The sequence below is a fragment of the Cryptomeria japonica genome, chromosome 2 (genome assembly GCF_030272615.1).
Source record: "Cryptomeria japonica chromosome 2, Sugi_1.0, whole genome shotgun sequence".
Taxonomy (NCBI): domain Eukaryota; kingdom Viridiplantae; phylum Streptophyta; class Pinopsida; order Cupressales; family Cupressaceae; genus Cryptomeria; species Cryptomeria japonica.
The window spans coordinates 543,233,048-543,240,802 of record NC_081406.1 but is presented as its reverse complement, the minus strand read 5'-3'; positions in this window follow the sequence as shown (position 1 = coordinate 543,240,802).

Below are 7,755 nucleotides of genomic sequence, written 5' to 3'. Positions count from 1 at the left end.
GACAAAGTAAAAGGGAAGATCACGAGGGAGGACCATGACTATCAGTAGTAAGGTTCCCTCACTATGAGTCATGCAAGAAAAATACCAAAAATTTTCAAGGCAAAGCTAAGTTCACCAAGAAATTTTTAAGTATCTTGAAGAGATATGAACAGGGTGTATGCCCCCCTACGTTAAGGCGATCGCACACGCCTCATCAGGGGTGATTGCTTTAAGGTAGTGATACATATAAGAAATGAGAAGGGAAAGGAGCACATTATCACAAGGATTTAGCCCCCAAGTGTGAGATAAGCCCAAGGATAATAGACACAAAACACAAAGCACGAGGTGACTTCGCTTTCCTTGGGGTCAGTATGCTGTATGATGATTCATGTATATCATATGTATGTATGCATAATCGTTCTTCATTCCCCAATCAAGGAAGGTCTCCTAGAAAAAGGGAACACATGTGTCTTTTGAGTCAACATGAGAGAGACCAAAAGAGATCTCAATGCATTGCATCGTCCTCAGGTAGACAACACTAAGGACAACAAATAGAAGAATGAGAATAACACATAGAAGAAGTAACAAAAGCGATCAAGAGAGGAGGAGAGAGTCTGCTATGCTAATGAACTAGTCTAGCACGTCATCCACCCCCCGATCTTGCTGATCAATATTTCGGGAAGGCAGGAAACACGCCAGAGGAGGAACATCCAACACAGCAGATGGAACTATCACAAGATCCAAACAAGGGCTATGTTCATGTTCCAAGCCACGTTGTTCTTGTCTAGGAGCTAGGATAAGAGCTTTAGAAAATTCGTTAGATAAATGGTTATCAACATCAACATATTCATATTCACTATCAGAAGAAAGAGGAGTAACATCTTCATCTATATCATCATCAAGATTTATAAAAATAGGATCTTTAACTCGCACAGGATCAAAACCATCATGCATCTTATGTTTAGGAGATTTTGGCTCAATTTTCGGCTGAGGAGAAAATGGAATAATACTAGCTGAAGGTGTTTTTGGGGATCGCAAAGTTTGAGAAGTAGCTGCCTGAGCTCTAAGACAACGCTTTCGTTGGCGTTCATGTGCAGAACGATTTTGTCTTGTCTTAGTAGGAAGTTGAGAAGATTGAGGAGGAGGAATGTTCTCATCCTTATCACTTGGGTGTTTAGGTTGTGGTCTCTTAGGTTGGATAATAGGAGAAGAGGAAGGTCTCTTCTCTATATAAGAGGAAGGAGGAGGAACTGCTCCATATAAAGGAGGAATATTTGGTTTAGGAAGGAGACCAAGTCCATCATGACGAGGAGGTATAGGTCTACCTTTAGAAAGTTTATTAGTCATAGACGTAGTCACATCCATAGGGATGGGTTGGGAATCTTCTTGAGGAAAGACATTAGTTTTATCTTTCAAAGGAAGTACTTCCTTCTCAAGAACGATAGGAATATCAAGTTTGGGTGTTCTAGGTTCACTTAGAGATAGGATCATATCTTTTTTCCACTTTTGATAAGATTTGAAAAGATGATCACTCCGCGGCGGGAGAGATTGAAATTGTTTAGGCCAAAAATAATCAATAGGAACACTAGAAGTTCTTTCAGCTGGTTTAAAGAGACTATGATTGACAGTAACAACTTCACCATTATGGGGAAATTTCAAACACTTGTGAATAGGAGAAGCAATAGCTTTTATGGAAGATAGCCAAGGATAGCCTAACTTCGCACGAAATTGTTCGGATGATGGAATAATAGCAAAGTCTACATCAAGGGGTTTGTTATGGACCTCAATAGGTAATGTAATAGAACCAATTGCAGGAGAAGAAAATGCATCAAATAACTTCACAACCACATTTGTTTTGTCATAGATCACTTGATTCAATTGCAAAGTAAAAAGAAATTCTTCAGTAATGACATTAACCATACAAGAAGGATCAATAAGCACTCCACGACAAGGTGTATTCTTGACTTTTGCAACTATATATAAAGGACCATTAGGTGCCCTGATAGTTTCACTGGAATCAAATGTGATGGAAGGCTCTTTAGGGATTTTCTGCTGCTCTACAAAGTTAATCACATTCGGAGTCATAGACACAAGACTATCAGGTGAGGAAGAGGAATCATTAGTCTCAATCACATTAGAGGTATGAGAAGGTAATGGATCAGTAAAAATCTTAAGATTTTGGTTAGGAGGAGCTACGGATGTGTTGCCTTTATCATTCACACCTGAAACAGAGATAGTATTATTATCAATCAAATCTTGAATTTTACCCTTCAAAGCAAAACATTTTTCAATATCATGCCCAGGTTGACGATGAAATTGACAAAAAGATTTGTTATCAAAATAGGGTGAATTAATCTTTGTAGGATCTATTTGCTTTATAGGAGGGAGGGTAAGCACATTTTGTTCCAATAACTTATTCATAATACTATGCAATGATTCATTCAAAGGAGTAAACTTTCTTTCTTTCTTGAAAAACTTAGAAATAGGAGGCACACCTGATGCTGCATTCACATTGTTGTTGATGATGATGTTTTCATTGAACTTAATGAACTCTCTGTTCGGTTTAAACTTCCCAAATGGTTGTTGACTACTATCACCCTTATCACTCGGAGCCATAGGATTTGCTTGTTCCATTTGACTCACAGTCAGTTGATAATTGTGAAGAGTTGCGCACAACTGTTGGAAAGAAGTAAACTCAGAAAACATAAGTTTTTCTCTAATATCTTTTTGTAAATTAGAAATAAAGATTCTTTGAATATCATTGTCAGGTACTGGAAAAGAAATTTGAGCACATAAATGCTTATATCTACCAATGAAATCAGTCACTTTTTCTTTAACACCTTGTTTACAATGCATTAAATCAATCAAAGTAACTTTAGGACTTATATTGTTTTGAAATTGTTGAATAAAAGCATTTGCAAGTTGTTCGATAGAAGTAATAGAATAAGAAGGTAACGAGCAATACCATTGTAGAGCTTTATCTCTTAATGTTCTAGTAAACAGTTTTGCAAGCAACCTTTGGTCATGAGCAAAATTGGTACATATTGTTTGAAAGGTCTTAACATGTGTTAGAGGATCACCCTTACCATTATAAAGCTCCAATTGCGGGATTTCAACATGCTTAGGGGGGATAGCTCGAACAATGTCAAGAGAAAGTGGGCTCGCAACCTCAAATGTGGGCACACTAAACTTAGATTGATTCATAGAGGCAATTTGTTGCTGTAAAGAAGAGATAGTTTGTGCAAGATTGTTAATGGTCGCTTCAGTCGAAGAGTTCATATTAGACGTGTTAGATTGTGATGGAGGTATTATGTTATGAAAAGAAGGTATTGATTGAGAGTAAGGTGGTGGGACACTATGATAGTTAGTCATAGGAGATGATTGGAAAAAAGGAACACTACAAGGAGGAATGGAATGGTTAAACGAATTGCCCCCTTGCGTCATGTTCATTTGTGGAGATGTAATAGGAACACTCATTGAAGGAATGAATGAAGAAGTAGGATTGCCCCCATGATTGGTGATCATAGGTGGAATGTTTTGTATTGAAGTAGTCATTATGTTTGATGTAAAAGTAGGTATACTAGCAATAGAAGTTGTCAAAGGGGTAGAATGATTGGCTTGAGTAGGAGGTTGTGTATAACCTAAAGTTTCGGCACAACTCTTCATAGGCATCACATTCGAATCCACAATGTGTGCAATACTACGTAAAATATCAATTCCATTCTTATCACTTTGAACCATATGTTTTAGACCCTTAATTAATGAAAGAGCTTCACTATCGGGGTATTCTTGAGACATCCATTGTTGAAAATCATCAAATTGGTTATCCAATTTCGAAAGTTGTTCTACAGAAACCTCATGGAGAGCTTCTTCATCATTAAGAGGATTAGAGGAATTACCCATGTCCTCGTTAAAAAGGCCATTCAAACTAGGTTCCATCTCCTCGGTAATTAAACCTTGGAAGGACTTAATTCTAAGGCTTCGTCTAATGGGAATAGTGTAAGTAGGGCTTATTGTTGTAAAACTCATGCACTAAAGAGAGAGAGAAGATTTTGAATTTAAAAGTAGCAAATTTCAATAAAATCAGCCAATCTCCTAGATTTAAGCTGTTAAATGCAATCATGACAATCTCCCGAAGTTTCAGAAAAAATGTTGGGGACCGTGGCGAACGGAGTGCACACGGTCCTCGCAACTTTTTTCGAAATTTTCAGAGATGAAAGTTATGGTGATTTTAAAGCTAATCTGAAAAAATTGAGTGATTTTATGATCTGTAGATAGGCCAAATTAAAGTTGCAATCTCAAAATTGAACCCTGCCAAGATTGTTAAAAAATGCAAAATTTGAATTTTGAAAAAGAGAGGGAAACTAGAATTTTGAATTTTATGATTTTAGAGGGAATACTGAAAGTAATGCAAGCTTTGAAATTTAAAAGTTGACTCAATTTCATGCAAAATTCAAATTTGAAAGCGGAAATCAAAGTCGTTGCAAAACACTTAATTTCAACAGTCACAAACTGCAAGAATTTCGAATGAATGCCAACACACTTTTCAGATTTAGGGCAGTAAGAAACACAATTTTGATATGAATTTTAATTTCAACAATTTTTGAATGATTATAAGCCTTAATCCAAGCAATCACTAGACCAACTTTGACTTTAATTTTGAAAGTGTTATAATTAATGAAATCAGCCAAGATTCTGGATTTTAGCAGAAAAATACAGTAAGATCTAGCTCCCGAAATTTTGGAAAAAATGTCGGGGACGATGGCGCTCGGGGTGCACACGGTCCTCGCAACTTTTTTCAAAATTTTCAGGGATGAGAGATATTGTGATTTTGTTGCGGAATCCAAAGTTACAGCCGATTTGGAGGTGTTTTGATCAGTGAAATCATTGGTTAAAGGTTGAATCAAGAGGGTTCTAAAAATTAGAGTTTTGACACTTAACCACTTAATTTTCAGAATTAGAGCACAAATATGAATTGACAATTTGCAATAGAAGGGTAGATCTGAAACAAGCATTAACAATTAAACATTTCACAAGCTCAATTACTAAAAAGAAAATTTAGGGTTTTTATGCAATTAACCTCTAAAATTTGCAAAAGATCAAACATGGAAATGTAATTAAGGAAGCAAAAAAATTTCAGATCTAACCATGAATAATCAGAATTAGGATGTTCACGTCAGGTTCACCAAAATGTAAAGCGGAAAATCAAACCCTAGTTGTTCCCCCACTCCAAGGAGAGAGAAAGGAGGTCACTAGGGTTGACGGTTTTCACTTAGGAGAGACTTTACATCCAAAAGAGGGGTTGAAACTCACAAGATCCAATCCCACACAATGCAAGATTGAATTCTAAATGAGTTTCAAGGGTTGAGACATCAAGGATACCCTCTTTTGTAAAGAATGTAGATAGAAGGGTTGAACTAGGAGTGCATGTAAAGTAAGAAAGATTCGCTTGTAGACGGAGATAGGGACATGGGATGAAGCTACGGACCTGAAATTAGCAGTAAAAAGTCGAGACGATGCTGTCCTGCAAGTTTGAGCGAAAGTTGACGGGACGATGGCGCCCGGAGTGCACACGGTCCTCCGAAAAATCCGCGAAACGAAGGGGGATCTGTTCGTCTCTGCACAAGGATTCTAGATCTTCAATTACAACCGCGTACCTGCAACCTACACACAGAAAAGAGAGGACGATTGGGGGGTTAGGGATTAGGGGTTTGCCTTTAGGTCAAACCCCAGTTTTGGAATTAACCAAGAAATGAGAATGTTGTAAATGTAGATGTTTGTAATGTAATCAAGTACTGATACCTTGTTGTAAGAATGTTTGTATTCTTACATGCGAAGGTGTAATGATGTTGTATGTTGTATGTTGTAGGTTGTAAGTGATCTCCTCTTCAATGGTTGAATCCTTGTCTTGAATGCAACACCTAGCCTTGAATGGAGACTTAGAATGCTCAATTGCTTGAAGGAATGCTTGAATGCTTGAATGTTTGAATGTTTGCCTAGCGCTTCCGCCTCTTACACACATATGTTTTTCCTCTTTTCCTACTACCCTTTCTGGGAGGGGAAATGTAATTTATATACTTGTCAATTAGGGTTAGGAGACTGATTTTTCCGACCTTAGGCCAACCTAGGAGCATTATTTTCCAATTTGCAAACTTGAAGACCCGATGCCCAACAAGAGACCGGGCCCAAAATAGGGCCAGGGACCAGGGTGCTGGGCGCCATGGTCCTGAGGGACCAGGGCGCTAGGCACCATGGTCCTGAAGGACCAGGGCGTTGGGCGCCATGGTCCCACCTCCCAGGACAACAAGGTGCAAGGAGGATCAGGCCAAGGTGCAGAAATATGCAGTTTTTGATGTCGCAAGCAGGTTTCAAGGTCTCCATTCAGGCTCAACGTTGCGCCGCCATCATGAAGACCCAAATGCAGTCGAAATTGCAAGTGTCGCAATTTTACGACGCTACAACAGCCTTTATAAAAAAAATGGAAAAGGGTAGAGAACTTGCCAAGTGAAAAGTTGAAGGAAATAGATTGATTTTTTTAAAGACAATTGATGTAATATATTTTTGTCCAAATTTTCTTCCATGGTTTTTAAGATTTTTTAATATAACGTATTATACCTAATAGCACCTTCTCAAAATATCTTATATGAAAAAAAATCATCCATTGTATTGTATATAAATAAAATGACAATACAAAAATCTCAAAGAGTGATGTAATATATTTTTCTTCAAATTTGCTTCCATGATTTTTATGTTTTCTAATATAAAAAAGCCTAATCTGAAATAAATCATCATTAATAAATGTGTTTTTTTTGTCACAATAACAATTGCTAACATTTAACATACCATCATATGCTTTCAAAATGTTTATGAAATAAATATTAATTAAAAAAAAATGACTAAAATTTGAGCAAAATCAAGTTTATTGAATTATCTCCATTTCAAAAATGACTTTCATTTCATTTTTTTTTAGATTACTTGCTAACATTCATATTGTCTAAATACACTTCATGTAACCTTGCATCCTTTTTTTTTGTGAGGATAAAGAGAGTCTACATATATGTTGTTCTATTCTATTTCCTATTTAACTATATACATTTACTTTATATGAAGATTTTTTAAATAAATTTATCTAATTAACTCACCTTAACATATATTGTCTTTAAGTTTAAAATAATATATATGATTTCCTAATTGAGGTGGAAAATATTTATCTTTTACTATTCAATACTAATGTAAAAACTAAAAATCGTTTTCATGCAGGTGAGTATGATGTCACATAATGAGTGCACACGTATATCCACTTGGTTGTCAAACTATCACTGCCATATTTTATTCAATGTCATCCTTCGTATAGAGGAATTGAGTGTTTGCCAATGGTTGAGAGAAAAAATGGTCAACAAAATTAACAAAATAGACCAAGGACTAGTCAAAAGATATTCAATAATGATGCTTTACACTTTAACTTCCTCTATGGATCCAAGGTGAAAATGAGCTTAGATGTAAAAATTTATAATCTACAAATTGAGATTACAAATTTATGTGATTGGTCAATTGCTCTATACCATGAGCTTTGAGATATTTACCTTGTTGGATGTATTTGGAATGTCACTATTAGGTGAACAATGACCATACAAAAAAAAACCTATCTAATCAACTCAATATGAAGTTCATGAGATTTCTTAAGGGACAATCACAAATTAGTTGTCACACAGGCCCACTTGAAGAATGGTGACTTGCTACTTTAAAGTTTAATTATTCAATCAAATTCGTAGTGCA